This window comes from Ochlerotatus camptorhynchus, unplaced genomic scaffold (genome assembly GCF_037179485.1).
Source record: "Ochlerotatus camptorhynchus isolate MF236.1 unplaced genomic scaffold, CSIRO-AGI_Acam_v1.1 ptg000202l, whole genome shotgun sequence".
Taxonomy (NCBI): Eukaryota; Metazoa; Arthropoda; class Insecta; order Diptera; family Culicidae; genus Ochlerotatus; species Ochlerotatus camptorhynchus.
Window position 1 is genome coordinate 1,553,916 of NW_027040692.1, and position 16,717 is coordinate 1,570,632.

At 36.5% G+C, this 16,717-nt stretch overlaps 1 long non-coding RNA gene across 1 annotated transcript; it reads right to left on the minus strand.

Annotated features, from left to right (window-relative positions):
- Nucleotides 1-13,310: 13,310 nt before the first annotated feature.
- Nucleotides 13,311-14,266, minus strand: LOC135702882 (uncharacterized). The gene is made up of 2 exons (XR_010517722.1): nt 14,190-14,266; nt 13,311-13,912 (listed from the first exon to the last, which is right to left on the minus strand). It is a non-coding gene; the product is annotated as an uncharacterized LOC135702882 (long non-coding RNA).
- Between the last annotated feature and the right edge of the window lie 2,451 nt (nt 14,267-16,717).

The window sequence follows — 16,717 nt, forward strand, 5'->3', positions numbered from 1 at the left end:
ACCTGATATAGATGAATTTAAGCAAGCAACCGTACGTAATAGGTAGAGCTTCACGGACTCATATAGAGTTTCAGGACATTGTTCAAGATTTCATTGCGTCTGTAGATCTTCACAATCTCGACTCCAGAATACTTTGAAGAGCAATAAATATCTTAATTATACATTTTCTGAACATTGGCTCAATATAGAGCCTGTAAAACTTGAAGATCTTATCTCTAGAATAGTTTGGAAAGCATTAAATATCACATAGTTTTTTTTTTGCTTTATTAGAGAGATTTTCAGAATCCTGATGAAAGTGGGCGTCTTAGTGGAATACCTGTATAATTTTCAGCCTTGGGCTGGTTCATCTCTTATATCTCATAGTAACCATTCTATGATACACATTTTATCATGAAGTTTTGAAGCTTTCAAACATGGATGATGTGTTGAATATGTCCGAAACGTGCGTATCAAATCATATTGAGTCTACATAATATCTAGATCTTAACACCAGGACATTTCGGAGAACCTAGAAGATTTCAGGATCTCAAAATTATGTTTAATGATTGTTGTAGGCACATTCTAATACTAAACTTGTCAAATAATGCAGAATAAACCAGGAAATATTGATGGCCACAGCGTAGTGGTTAACATCCATTCCTCTCTCGTGAAAGTAAGTTATGAGTGTTAAAGTGACAATAATTAAAAAAACCCGAATTTATCCACCTATGGTGTGATCAGACCCTTCTTACTTATTCAAGTTTATTTATTTTATTGTCATTATCAGTGACCAAGCCCCCCACCCCCGTGTCATCCAGTGACGCTACGCCATTGCCTGGGGGTACCCGGAATATATCCGGGTGTAGTCTATTTGGTGAGGCTACCAATCACCTTATCATCGTATTTTAATGTGATTTAATGGGTTTTAATTCAATTCATATTCAAACAACTTCCCCGGGGTACCCGGAACATGTCCAAGTGTGTCCAATGTGGTCTGGAACACTTAACACGACTTGCATTGATCTTATTTTTGAATTCTGTAGTAATTTGATGTGTCGCATGATGGTTTTGATACGTTTTCCGTTAAATCCAGCGTGAAGGCCCATATTCACCGGATCTTATTCCGGCCATATCTCCGGAACCGGTTCACCGATTCCAAAACCGTTCAATAGCGTTCAATGGGACCCCAAGACCTATCATTTGGCGCCGAGTTTGTCCAAATCGGTTGAGCGGTTGCTGAGAAACGTGAGCGCATTCATTTCGTTACATACACACACACATACACACATACACACGTACATACACACATACACACGTACACACACACACACACACAAACATGTTCCGATCTCGTCGAGCTGAGTCGAACGGTATATGACACTCGGCCCTCCGGGCTTCGGATCGATAGTCGGTTTTTCAAGTGATATCTATACCCTTCTTTGTAAGAAGGGTAAAAAGTATCAATGCTTTGCCTCCCTCCCAAGAAGAGTCTTACCGAGTATTTTTTTCTTTTCTTGGTGCTGGCGTTCTGCCTTCCAGAGGATGCACGCGAATGAGGTGTCAAGCAAAAATTCGGTGCAAATGAAAAACTTCGAATGTGATTCAAAATGTCGTGTTGGGTTGTAAAAACAACGCGGAAGATTATTTCGATTACCGCGAGTGAACAAACCGGTCCTGGAGGCAGAATTTGGTGCGATCCATTTGATTTATAATCAATCAAAAATGCATATTTCCATATAAATACGCGCCAGATTTCGAAACATCACATTTCGAAATCTGGAAGTGTGTTTGCAGTACCATTATTCATATGATAACGATAGTGTTTACAAGCGGGGCTTATTGTATGTGAAAGTAACCTCGGAATGGACGTGAATTACCAGGCATTCTGAAATGGGTTGCTGAATCTGCAGTAGAGCTATTGCTTTCTAACTCCCAGATTAAACTTGCTTCAAATTTTAACATCAAGGATTGTTGTAAGCAAATTTCTTCCATAATACCACTGCCGGCCAGTGGGGGTTAGATTGAATACACATACACATACATACAATAAAAAAAAAGTATCAACATCATTGACGGTCAAATCGAAAACCACGCAGGACACACCAGGAAATGTTCCGGGTTTCTCTTGGAAAATATCCAGAATATTATTGGGCCAAACCCCATCATATGATACATCAATCAAATGAGAAATTAAAAACAAAATCATAGGCGATCGTAAACACGCTGAAAATTGACCACACACTGATATGTGCTGCTCGTTATGTTGCACATCCAATAGCTTGTAAATACATGAACATAATGGTTAATGATCATTGATCATATTAAGTGTGCGGATCCAGGTTCATCCTTGTGGAGAAGTGACCAGCATCTGACTTCAATTAAATCGAACGTGCGATCGTGTGTCGTCGACACATCAAATCTATTCACAATAAATTAAACGATGTCATATTGACATTACCCAAATAACATTACTAGTTTTATAGAGGTTTAATAGCACTCTACAAGTCTAAGTCATGGTCTATAGAACCCTCATAAAATCAAAATTGTTGCTTGGGTATTCTGAAAATGTTTTACTTCTATTTGTAACATTCTATTTTCAAGCATTAGAAAGGCGTGCAGCGTATCAAACTATTTATGTCAGGATCAAGGTCTTTGTTGATCAATGCAGTTTATCGGGAACAGACATGTGGATTGAAGCTGAGAACCTAGTTACCATCCACATGATTTAACAAGCCTGCTTGCAGATGAAATTGTTCAGTTTGTAGCATTTGCTAAGATTAGGACTGATAGCTGATAAGCTGATATTTGTTGGTTTTCTGAACATCGAATGTGATATTCTTAACACGATTGATTTTGAACAACTTATAAAGGACTATTCTTAGGCAGTGACAATTATTTGTGCAAATTTGTAATCCCTCACTTGTTTGAAATTTTTAATATTTATTATTGAAAATAAGAGAAACCCTGCCTATTGACCCATCAACTCATGAACCGGGGACCAACGGCTTTACTTCCCTTCCGAAGGAAGGCGTGATCAGAGATGTTATGCCTCAGAACATCCCGGCGGCGCCGACTAGAGTTGAACCCAGGTCTGCTGGGGTGAGAGGTAATCACTTACCACTTACGACACCACCGGCACCGTTAAGATGAAGAAGATATCACGACGTAGATCAGCGCTGCCCAATATGTGGCCCGCGGGTCGGACGTGGTATCTGGATCTCAGCAATGGCATCATTCTAGTCAAATTTTAGTCATCATAATGAATTTCAGCCCAGCATGAATGAGAAAGAAACAAAATGCAGCTTGAAACATGTTCTTCGAAAATAGATACAACTACTTAAAAAAGCAAGTTTTGAAATGTTGGGCAGGCCTGATGTAGATACTTAACCAGTTTCGCAAAATCTGGATCACTCCTTATCACCAGCATTCACATGGTAAAGAACTAATGTGAATCGTCGATTATGTACAATGTCCATTATGCCAATCGTCCATTATGTGAAACATCTTAAAGCAAAATGTTCCACCCCCTTATGTATATTCTAGATTTTATTTTAAAGGATCACTATATATTTGAATATGCTTTGATTTTCAATCAATTTTTTTTTTTTTTAAGTTTGAGGATCAAGTGTCCGGATTTTCATACACGAAGGTCACAAATTCATAATTTAATAATTGCAATAATTATCGTAATATTTTTTTTTCATGAAAATGATTTAAGTGTTTGAAGTATTTCGCAAAGCTGTTGCTGTGCAATTATCTTATACAATTAAAAATCAAACTTTTTTTCAAAGCACAATAACAAATATTGTAACTTTAATATCAACATTAATGAGTTTTTGCAAAGTCAGTTTTCAAACCAACTGGGGCCAAATTTTTGGAGGATACTCAAACCCTGATTCAATGCCGTTTGATTACTGATTTTCATCAGTCTAGTGTTCAAACAAGATTGCCAGTTGCACTTGATAGAGTGAACTGTAGTGTGACAAACAGTGAATCCGTAGCTCATCGCCCCATTCCAATTTTACTAAATACATTTTTCTATTGTTGATGAAATTCAATATAATATAAATAAAAGCTTTGGCCTCCCATGCGCTCGGAATGCATTATTGGATATGTATGGAAATTGTAATACTTACCTGCAATTTGATTTTCCTGAAGATCGGTATCATTTTAACTATATTTGAGATCAGAATGCTTAATTTTAAAAGATTTATTACCGTTGTGGGTAGATACAAATGGTACCAAACTTACTTATATGTACATAATGCAGGCTATTTAATCAATCTGTATTTTCTGAAGGTTGTTGTATTAACGAATGCAGGATAAATCCTCTACTGCCTGAATCATGGTTTTAGTTGATCCGATAAAATTGTTTAGTTCCTTTCGAGAGGGCCCGAATAAGTATGAAAATTTGATTGGAATTATGTCAACTAATTCGATTTAGCTGGTCTGGACTGGTGTTTGTGAATGTCAGTTTTTTTTCATATTTCTCATGAAACATTGCTCGGTTTTTATAAAACTTCTAGAGATGAACCAACCAACCAGCTGAAAATATCCTAAATTAAAAAATCAACACAGGAAAATTTCTCCCAATCATACACGGAATTAATTTTCATGTATCATTAGGGGCCACCCTTAGCTCAGTCGGTAAATGCGCAGCTACAAAGCAAGACCATACTGGAGGTGGCAGGTTCCGATTCCCGATCCGGTCTAGGAATTTTTCGGGTTTGATTTATCGACTTCTCTGGACATAGAATGTATCATTGTACTTGCCACACAATTAAAGGCTAATGCAAAAATGGTACTGGCATCGAAAGCTCTCAATTAATAACTGTGGAAGTGTATCAAGTTGAGAGCACATAATAAGCTAATATGCGATAAACAATAAGCTTCAAACTCGAAGAAGATGAAGAAGAAGGATCATTTGGTCGAATGCCACTAGGTCAAATCCAATTAGACAGAACGCAATTAGACCAGAAGTCATACGGCTCAATGGGTCATTAGACCGAAATTCTAATAGTTGTTCCCTTTTCATGATACGGCATCTGTATTGTTCCAGATTGAGAAAATAATAAGTGGCAAAAGAAGTAGGCATAATTATGCCAATGCATAATTCATTCAGGAAGTTAAAAACAATTGCTGAATTATGCATTGAAAGAACCGCTCATGTTAAACACAACAAGAAGCGGTTATGTGCTCTAGTTATTACCGAAAGAGAAAGTCGACGAAGAGAATCAATCAATGATACTTAGGACACTGATCAATACTTACAGAACAAAATATTACCCTCTACAATATTTTTATTAGTTTTTCAATACAAAGCTTATGAAAAATGTAATGTTTTGTGAAATGATCAGGTTGCAAACTTTGAAAGTTATGAAAAATCATGGAATATCAGCTTTTGTAAGCTTGTAAGTTCTGTAATTTTGATGTTAAAATCAAAGGAACTTTGGAAACATAACTGGTTGTCATAGTGAGTTTCTGTTGTCCTCGAGGAAATCAATCTATCTATCTATCAACTGGTTTTATTTAGTGCTCAGGGTGATATTGCCACGTCCATTTATGATCCTGATGCTCTTAGGGAACTGATAAAAAAAAAAATCAAATTAACACATCCAGCTTTTTTTTTGGGTGACCTTGGGGAAAATGGCCAAAGCTAATCATGAACCAGAACCGTACATGCAACAAATTAAACTTTAAAAGTTGACAGTACTATTGCGTGTTTTTGTTCGTATTCACTTAATATTTGAAATTAACTGCTCAGAACTTCGGTAAATAAATTTTTTAAACCATTTTTCGAATTCATATAGATAAATAAGACCAGATATTACAGTCCATGGAATAATGCGGGACTATTCTTAAAATTTTGAACGAACAATAAATATTGTTTTATTATATAAGTCGATAATTCTGGTCCTTTTCGCTTCAATTCGATGATCCCTTCACTATCGAGGGATGACAAATTGACTTTATTTAGATTTTTTTTTTAATTACAAAATATTTTTAAAAGAAGATTATAATTTTGTTATGTTTTCAATTTCCTTTCTCAGACAGAGGTACTGACAAATTTTCAAAGTTACATGCTCCAAGAAAAACTAAGTTCAATTTATCATTTTTCAAAAGTCGGCCTAAAGACCCATTCACCTCATTGCATTTTGCCTAATTTATTTATTTATTTATTTATTTCATCAACCAATGTAGACTAGTACAAATACATATACAAATTTGTTTTTCTTAAGAATATTAAAAAATATATTGTCAGCTATTATATTTTTACTTCCTACGAGTTATGATTCCGTATGGAGTTAAAATATTGTTTTAGTTTATGCCGAGACATTGAAAAGTCAATGGTTTCGCAGTATTGATTGTAAGACGCCATCATGCGATTTAATGGCCCAAATTTTGCATAATTTGTGCGATGATGGGTTACGGCAAATAAATTTCGATTTCTGAGTTGTCGAGTAGGTACATAAAAATTTAATTTTGATAAAAGTTCTGCTGAGTTAATGCGCTGCGAAACGATATCGTTTACAAACGAAACCATTGCATATTCACGACGCTCTTTTAATGTTTGTATGTTTATAAGCATGCAGCGTGCTTCATATGATGGAAGAGGAAATGATGTCCAACCTAATTTACGAAGGGCATATAATAGAAATTGCTTTTGTACTGATTCTAATCTTTCTTCGTGCGTGATTGAAAATGGAGACCATACAATGCTGCAATATTCCAGTATTGACCTCACATAGGCAATATATAGTGTTTTAATTGTGTATGGGTCCTGAAAGTTATAGCAAAAGCGCTTGATAAAGCCTAGCATGTTATTTGCCCTGTGAATAATTGTATTGTAATGGTCTATGAAAGTTAGTTTGGAGTCTAAGATAATCCCTAAATCCCTGACTCTTTCACATTTTTCTACATTCTGATTTCCTAATGCAATTGAAATGTTTGATGGTGTTCTTTTTCTGCTAAATGATATTAAGTTGCATTTTTTTACATTCAGTTCTAATAGGCTTTTTTTACACCATGTGTAGAATATGTGTATTTCACTCTGGAATATATTGATGTCTTCATCATTTTTTATTTCCAAAAAGAGCTTCATGTCGTCGGCATAGATTAGCAATTTTATTTTTTTGAGAATGAAGGAAATGTCGTTTACGTACAGAATAAAAAGAAGAGGTCCCAGATGAGAGCCTTGCGGGACTCCTGAGGTGACTTGAATTGGGGTCGATTTCTTTCCGTTGAATTTAATTATTTGTTGGCGGTTAGTTAAATATGATTCAAGCCATTTCAGGAGTCCTGGCTCAATTCCAATTTTTTTCAATTTGAAAAGAAGCATTGGTATGTCAATTCGGTCAAATGCCTTGCTAAAGTCTGTATAGAGAGCTTCTACGTGGTTTCCATTATCCATTGCATTTAATGAATAGTCTATAAATTCAAGTAAATTTGTCGAGGTCGAACGTCCTTTAAAGAAGCCGTGTTGCATGTCAGTAATTCTATTTTTGGTTTGAAGAAATAATTTTTCATTTACAATTGCCTCGAAAAGCTTTGGAATGCAAGAGATAATGGCTATTCCACGATAATTACGTACGTCAGATTTTCGGCCAGATTTAAAAATAGGTACTAAAAATGAGCTTTTCCATATTTTTGGGAAGGTTCCGGATTCCAGTGACATATTAAAAAGCCAAAACAATGGAGCAGTGAGTTCCATTGCTAGACTTTTTAAAAATACTGGAGGAATTCCGTCAGGTCCAGGACCTTTTGAGGCGTCTAAATTCTTTAAAGCCTGCAAAATATCCTGCACTTGAAGTTGATTGACGCCAATGTCCCTTGAAAATTCTGGATGAAATGCAAAATAATCGCGGTCGCGATCTTCATCGGAAAATGTCGTATAGATTTCTTGAAAAAAAATTGCAAAAAGCTTACAATTTTTTTCCGAGCTATCCCCGACACGTTCGTCAAGATGCATTATTGATGGAAAATTGTCAGATTTTAATTTGGTTTTTACGTAATTAAAGAAGTTCTTTGGGCAGGACTTTATTTCAAGTTCAGTTTTTGAATTAAATTCTTCAAATGCATTACTGATGGCTAAATCTAGTTGATCGCATAAGTCCAAATAGATAACCAAATTTTCACTATTATTGTGTTTTTTGTAATGTTTATGTGCTTTCTGTTTTCGATTTTTTAAGTTTTTTATTTGTCTGTTATACCAGACTGGATTTTTTGTGCTTCTGTAGCGTCTTTTTTTCTTCAAAGGTATTTCTTCCAAAATTATTCCTGATAGAATTTGGTAGAAGATGTCTACAGCAGTTTCGACATTTCCTTCATTCCTTAGAATTATTTGCCAATTGACGCTGTTTAATTTATGTTTGATTTTTATTGCATTCGGCCTTCGACGTAGTGGTCTTCGACGTAGTGGCCTTCGACGTAGTGGCCTTCGACGTAGTGGCCTTCGACGTATTAGTCTTCGACCTTTCAATGGCTTTCGGCCTGATGGCTTTCGGCCTGATGGCTCTCGGCCTAATGGCTCTTGGTCTAATGGCTCTTGTTCTAATGGCTCTCGGCCTAATGGCTCTCGGCCTAATGGCTCTTGGTCTAATGGCGCTCGGCCTAATGGCTCTCGGTCTAATGGTTCGTGGCTTAATTACTTTTGGCCTAATGGCTATCGGCCTAATGGCTCTCGGTCTAATGGCTATCAGTCTAATGGCACTCGGCCCAATGGCTCACGGTCTAATGGCTCACGGTCTAATGGCTCACGGTCTAATGGCTCACGGTCTAATGGCTCACGGTCTAATGATTCACGGTCTAATGGCGTTTGAGCTAGTGACCTTCGACCTATTGGCCTTCAACCTATTGGCATTTGACCTAATGGAATTCGACCTAATGGAATTCAACCTAATGGAATTCGACCTTATGACTCTTGGCCAAATAGCTCTTAACCTAATGGCTCTCAGTTTAATGCGAGAAGCGCGCCCTTCCAGATATGAGTGCATGATATTTAAAATAAATCGTAGCATTTTAAATACTTTGAAGACAGTAAAAATTTGAATTGAAATACTTTCAGTGGTATTTAAAAAAACAAATAATTAACGATAATTTGTGTGATGACATTTAATTCAACTATTTTGAAAATAATTTATATATAAAATTATGTGAGTAATTAAAAAAATGTACTGAAATTAAGAGTGTATTTAAAGTATTTAATGTAGTAATGGCATGATTTTGAATATTTGGTCAGCAGGCTGAGTAGTACTGAAAGACTAGTGCATGCCCTTCAGCTTAATGGCTCTTAGCCTAATGGCTCTCAGCCTAATGGCTCTCAGCCTAATGGCTCTCAGCCTAATGGCTCTCAGCCTAATGACTCTCAGCCTTATATCTCTCAGCTTAATGACTCTGGGCCTTATGGCTCTCGGCCTTATGGCTCTCAGCCTAATGGCTCACGGTCTAATGGTTCACGGTCTAATGGTTCACGGTCTAATGGCGTTTAACCTAGTGGTCTTCGACCTAATGGCCTTCGATCTAATGGCTCTTGACCTAATGGCTCTTCGCCAAATAGCTCTCAGCGTAATGGCTCTGAGCCTAATAACTCTCAGCGTAATGGCTCTCAGCCTAATGGCTCTCGGTCGAATGGCGTTTGACCTAATGGCTCACGGTCTAATGGCGTTTGACCTAGTTGCCTTTGACCTGGTTGCCTTCGACCTAATAGCCTTCGACCTAATGGAATTCAACCTAATGGCTCTCGGCCTAATTTTTTATATATTTTATTATTTATTTATAATTTTTTATTCTTTATTATAGAGATTTTAGAAGTAGGCTACTTTATCTCTTCTCTCTGCCTAATGGCTCTTGACCAAATAGCTCTCAACCTAATGGCTCTCAGCTTAATGGCTCACGGTCTTATGGCTCTCTTCCTAATGGAATTTGCCTTATTGACCCCGCACCAAAGAAAAAACGTGACACAGAAGCGACGTATTTAATGAACACAACCTTAACCTGATTTCTTGAAATCCATGTTGAGTTCAGGGATGCTTTAAAAGTATTTCAATGCTTATTTTTTTTATGTCTGTTAAAGTTTGAATTATTTATATGATCAGGATAGTCGTGAATACTTTCCAAGTGCGTGATTCTATAAAAAACCAAGCCTATGATCTTCTTAATTTTGCAGGTAAGGTGTAATCTTATACATGTTTATAGCTTTTCAAAGCCCTTAAAATCTACAACGCTTTAAGATTCCTTAATAAAATTGAACATTGAGTTAGGCTAGATCTTAAACATTTCTTATAAGCTGGGTCCCAGCTTTGGGATATAAACTATTTTTTAAGTCGATGATCTTGAAAACACGACTTAAATCGATTGGCAGTAAAAGACTCCCATACTTACCACACAAAACTCAAAATTTAAAATAATAAAATGTTTTGAAATAGCTCTTATGACAGTTAGTCTAAAAGTGTACCATGTAGAACAGCACGTTAAGCTCAATAAATATTGATGTAAGTAGAAAAGAGAAATATTCATAATACGATCAATTCTCCACAAGCCCTAGCTCCACTCAAGGTCTATCGACTCATTAAAATTTTAAGCTTTATAATCACAAATCAATTGATATCTACTTCAAGGAAGAGGATGTTTCGAAAATGTTCATTCGAATATATAATTTTGTATCAAATTTAAGAGTATCAATATTCACTCGGCTGTCGACAAAAGCAGGCCACTCTTGATGTGTGCCACGCGATCGTCTGTTTTATCAGCAGCAACCATTGGAAAGCAACCATTTCGTGATGGGTGTGTGAGTGCTGACCACGTTTTGCGTCCATTGTTGTAATGGAAGAGCTCTGACCCTCGAAGGCTTTTTGGATAGCGGAAGATAAAGTGTTTATTGTGTTGTACCTTTTGACTATAGTGTTAAGATGTATTTTATACACACCAAATTTTGAAATTAAGTTCCAGCAAAACGAATTGCTGGATGATGTCCAGCAAAATCATGTTTTACTGGAAAATCAGTGGTCTGAAATATTTTGCTGGATGTTCCAGTTAATTGTATCAAATGTCAAATTCAGACCTGTCTTCACAGATTAATTGGTAAATTACTGGTTCACGGTTTTGAATATTTTGCAGTCTAAGAAGCGTTCAGCTGGCACGTTATCATTAGGATAATGTAAATTTAGCTGGAATCGTAGAGCTAGTATTCTATACTTTGTCGACGTACTTGAAAAGCTTATTTATTTTTATCTTTACAGTCCTTTAACCTAAAAACTCACCCGGGGAGGCCAGCAAAAGTTCCTCAACAAGAGTTTATTTACTCCTTTGACTCAAATTTTAGTTCATTTGACCGATGGTATTATGAAAACATGAAACAGTGCATATATAATAAAATGTGTTTTGTTAACTATTAAAACATAAATATAAACAATCTAAAATTGCTATCCTTCCAACAAAATGATTCACTTTCCGTTTTTAGGAAAAAAACAGTAAACATTGCTGATTTAACAGTTAAGTGCTGTCAAATAGGCACTGGATCAATTTGCTGGTTGTTCAGCAAATACACTTTGCTGGATAGATTGCTGGGCTTTCAGCTCGGCAAAATCCAGCAAGATATTGCTGGTTTTCAGCGATAAAAAATGGGTGTGTAGTAACCAAGAATCCTCGGCTCTGTAAAGTTAATTCGATTGAGCCTTATCAAATAAATTAATAAACAAACAAAAAATAAGAGCATTGAGTTGTAAAGAGCGAACGTAGTGATATTAAGTTAAAAGACTGAAAATACTTTGCAGAGCTCAGTACCGTATTTCAGTTGATGAGAAATAAGCTTTGCCATAATTAGTGATGTCTTGTTTATTCTAAAGTAGACCCCACACACATAGAGGGTGATTCGATAACTATTGCAACACTTTTAAAGTTGCGTAACTTTTTTCATGCTTGACCGAAATTAACCAAATTTTAACCGATTTCTCTTTAAAGTGTATTATCCACACCCGCTTAGTTGTGCAGTTGTCAGTGAGATTCCGGTCGAGAAGGAAGAAAATCAACAAACCGTTCGGGAAAGGATTTTGTTCATCCACATGCAAAATCCTGGGCAACGGGAAAACTGATGTCCGACCGTCTCAAGGGTCCTCTAAAAGTTTCAGGAATGTATGACAGTGGACCACAAGCCAGAAGCAAAAATTCGAACATGTCGACACGGGACGACGGTCAAAGTTTCGTCCAGAGGGCCAAAAAAGCGATCCGCCATAAACGTACAAATTGCAGAGCTATTAAATTCAACTGTAACAATTTGTTTTCATTACGATCATTACTACATCCGATTTACCAATCAATATAAAGTGTCGCAATAATTATCGACTCATCCTTTATGATGATATGAAGGGGAATTATTGACAACATGATTGATGATGTATTGATGTGATTGATGGAAATATTGACAATACGAGCATTGTCAATCTGGGCACTGCGGGGTAAATCGGTTTTATTTTGCAAGCCGATGGAAAACTGATTGAATATTTTCACTAGCAGCATTTTTTTTTGCTCATCAGTTGAATTCCGCCAAAATCTCTGAGCCGGGACTGCTGGAGCCCCCATGACTTTCATAATGTTTGTTTACATAATTTTTTTCGCCAGCTTATGTTTCAATGGAATTGTAACCCAGTTGAGCTATCAAACCTGTGCTAGCATAGCAAGCATAGTTCACTTACAATCAATAATGTGTTATGAAAATGTGACGTTAGTTAAGAATAGTAGCTCCATGTGTGGCTTTTGGATGTTTGGCTCCCATTTGACAGTTCACATTGGCAGTTGACAAGCATATTAAGTGAGTCTGCAGTACCCAGTTGTGATACGTGTGAGGTCCGCTTGAGTGGCACTAAACGGCTTTTAATTTGTTTTCTAGTGCACATGTAATTTAGGACCAGGCGTCTCCATGAAAATAGTTTTCCAAGTAGCGATTGTAGTTATCCCATGGAGACGTTTGGTCCAGCACTTTTGAATAATTTTCGAAATGGTAAATCTTGAGGGATACGTTTTTATTCTGGGTAATAAAAATCTAGTTTTAGTTTAATAGTCATCTAGCACCTACAACAGAGATAATATGTGTACATTCGGATAAAGTTGCATATATATATAGTAAACAGAACGGGAAACGATAGAAAACCAGCAACTACTTCCAATACAATCCAATCCGGGCCAATTTGACATCGATCGATAGAAGTTTTTTGATTTTGTTTTTATGTTCGTTAGAGAAAACCATAAGAAAGCTAGGAAATGAGATCAATTTGTTTTCGTATTTTTTTTTGTAACATCAGGATGTGAAACAAAACAGCAGTAAGTGAAACAGCCAATTATTTTCGATTGTTTTTATTTCAACTCATTTTCTTTTTTGATGTGTGTGATTTTTGCTTACTCTAAATGAAAATAATATGAATAGTATAGATGGGGTTGGAGAGGAGTGGAAAAGGGAAAATGTTTTCAAGGAAGGACTAGGAAAAATTGCTTCAATTGGTCATTGTTTTCGATTTACCCAATGAGCAATTGGCTCCAGTTCAATTCACTTGCGAGCTAGTCTGCTATCACTTCACTTGGATTCACGGAGGCTGGGGTGCAACGATTTCTGCCATCACCACCATCACCATTCACCGACCGACATACACACATACACACAGTCAACACACACGAGCAATGAAACGTATACGGTGTCGCTCATATGATTTGGAACACTATGACTATGAGGTGCGGGTATTCCTGCACATTCAGGATTTGGAATTGAGCTCTGTTGAGCTTTTGATGTGCTTCGTCTGTTTCTCTTGGTTTGCAGGTTCGTTGAGACCATACACCACGGTGGCCGGTTGGCGCTGTTCGGATTCGATCGATGCTTTTGCCATACATCGGCAGAATCCCATACATCCGTTCTTGTAACATGTGAAACGGCAGCACAAGTTCGGATCTACGGGTTTCCGCAAATGGGTAACTCTACTATGCTATACACTGAGTTGAAACACGGCACACGTGATAGTGTGGGGCATGGGGGAGGGGGTAGGTCGAGATGTAGTGGAGCAGTGTTTTTTTCGCTCTTGATGGGTGCCATGTTCATATGGGTGAAAACTTTTGGATTCTTGGGCGAGGAGGTAGGTATGGTTGGTGGTGAGGATTTTTGGAGCGGGGGAGAATGACAACACTACAGAAGTAATAAACATGGTGCATATACAAGGGTTTGATCTTACCAAATGAGTAATGTTCACATTTAACCTAATAATCCAAAAGTTTGGAGGTGGTGGAGATGCGTTGCGAGAATCTGGAAGTAGAAAAAGAAAAGGAGTTGGAATTGTAGTGTTTGTCGGTGTTGCTTACTTGCACGACGTTATCAATGCAAATAAATCACTAGAATGTTTGCGCTCTGAATTTCAATCTAACGAATATTTGTATCATGAGCAATCATGAATCTCTGCGAATGTGTTTACATTAAAAATAGTAAATTTATTTGAAAAGCATTAGCCTTGGAAGATTTTTACTGAAACCTATTCTCATGATATTCAAATAATATTTGATGGATTGCTGTATTGATGTTCACAAAGTTTTCCTTCAATATGTAGTATTTGGATCAGTGAACGTAGATCTCTGTTGAAAAAATATATAAAATGCCTTTAAATAATCAAACAATCAATTTCCAAACCATTTCCCATGGGATCTTTTTCCTTAAATGTACTAAAGCAAAATTTTCATAAATACATTTTTACTGTATTTTGTTTGAATCGGAGTCAGAGTTGCGGAATCGGTCGTTTTCAAATCAGAGGAGTTGGAGTCGGTAGATTTAGAGCCGGCTCCACAGCCCTGTTTTCAGCAATGAATTAACAGCTGTTAAGATGTTAAGAATCAAATTAAAACTGTTCAATTGCGAACATTTTACAAATGTACTGACCAATGTGTTAAAATGAACTAATATATGAGAGACAATTATGGTAACATGATTATATGAAATGTTATTTTCAAATTATGGATTTCATATGAGGATCAATCGTACATATTTAACAAGATTTTACAATATTTGAGAGTTGCGATTAATTTTCATGAAAATAGCCCTGGATTTGTTTTTTTGCTAATGCCTTTCACAAATATTATGCGTGTATTTCAAACATGCTATCAAGCTTCTACGGCTTCATTTTTAGCTTTATCGCTACCAAGTAGTCATTGCAAATGCTTTTCATCTTCTTTGTGGAACAACTCATCTGTTTCTTGAAACGTAGCGATGGATAAGCGTCCAATAGAAGTTCGAATAGTTGAAATGTTTCCTAAAAAAGATTAAATGCACCCTAAACAATAAGAACTAGCCAAAGGCTACAAATCAAGAATTAATTTTTGAAAACAATTCTATTAAAAGATGAAATTTGTTCTTCATCAGCAGTTCTTTCGGTCGATGCGTCGTCGACTTTGGAAAGCAACCGTTTCGTGATGAGTGTGTGAGTGCTGACCACGTTTTGCGTCCATTGTTGCAATGGACGCGCTCTGACCCTCGTTGGCGTACAACAATTTGCCATACAATGAAAGTACTGGAAGCGGCTCCAGTTCTGATGGAAGAAGCTTTTTGGATAGCGGAAGATAAAATGTTTTTTGTGTTGTACCTTTTGACTATAGTTTTAAGATGTATTGTATAGTGACCAAGAATCCTCGGCTCTGTAAAGTTAATTCGGTTGAGCCTTATCAAATAAATTAATAAACAAAAAAAAAAAAGATGAAATGCCCCATAGAAATCGGCGAAGTTTATGAAATCTTTCATACTTTTTATCAGAGCATTTCAAATTCTTAAGCAACATTTTTGTTTTTTCAGGGAAACTTCCATAACGTTTTTAAAGAACATTTAATATTTTTTATTCATCATTTTTCTTGTTTCATAGAGTAGTTTTAAAAATTTAAGGTGCAATTTTACTCATTCATGTTGCATCCAAATCTTTTTGTTGTGCATTTCAATTTAAATATTGACAGATCGATTCGTTTTTTATGTGTCAATTATTCAATTTTTAGGGTGAATTTTGTTGCTCTTATTGGTGCAAAATATGGGCTACCTCCACTAGAATTAGATAACTTAAATTGAAATCCAGGTAACTTTGCAAAAATTTAGGAAACTTAGTAGTAGTGAGAACTTTGTACATGTTTCTGGAATTTCCTAGAAGTTGAGGGTACACTGCTTTATGTCAGGGTATGGGGTGATTAAAATATGACATCCACTCTTTAGGGTGGAGGAGGTCCTAAAATTTATGACAGCGCGTGTAATAAGCATGCGAAAATGTGTCGCACAGGGTGGGAGAAGGATAATCCAATTTCAAGAAAATTCGGAGACCTTGTTTTAATTATAGGCGTTATAGGCGTATAGCGTCCAAGTTTAATGAACTTAAAATAGTTTAGAGTATGCCGTACATGTTCAGGAGACTTGACAAAACCTAAGAGAGCTTCCAAATAAATCAACTGGAAACAAAGAAGAGCAGCGAGCTTGTAGAAGTTCAGTAATTGGGGAAGTGCAGCGAATTTTTAAAAAGTTCAGGAAGCTTCGTACAAGATCGAAAATCATTGTAGAAGCTCAGCAAACTTAGAAGCCTAAACAAAATTCAGCAATCTTCTTAGAACTTCAAAGAACGTCGTATCAGTTTAGGGAACTCCAAAGCAATTGGTCAGCCCAAGCAGCACACTTCCATCGAAATAAGTTGCTGCAACTTCCCAAGTAACAATTCAAGCTGAACAGTAAGAACATAAGCTGATT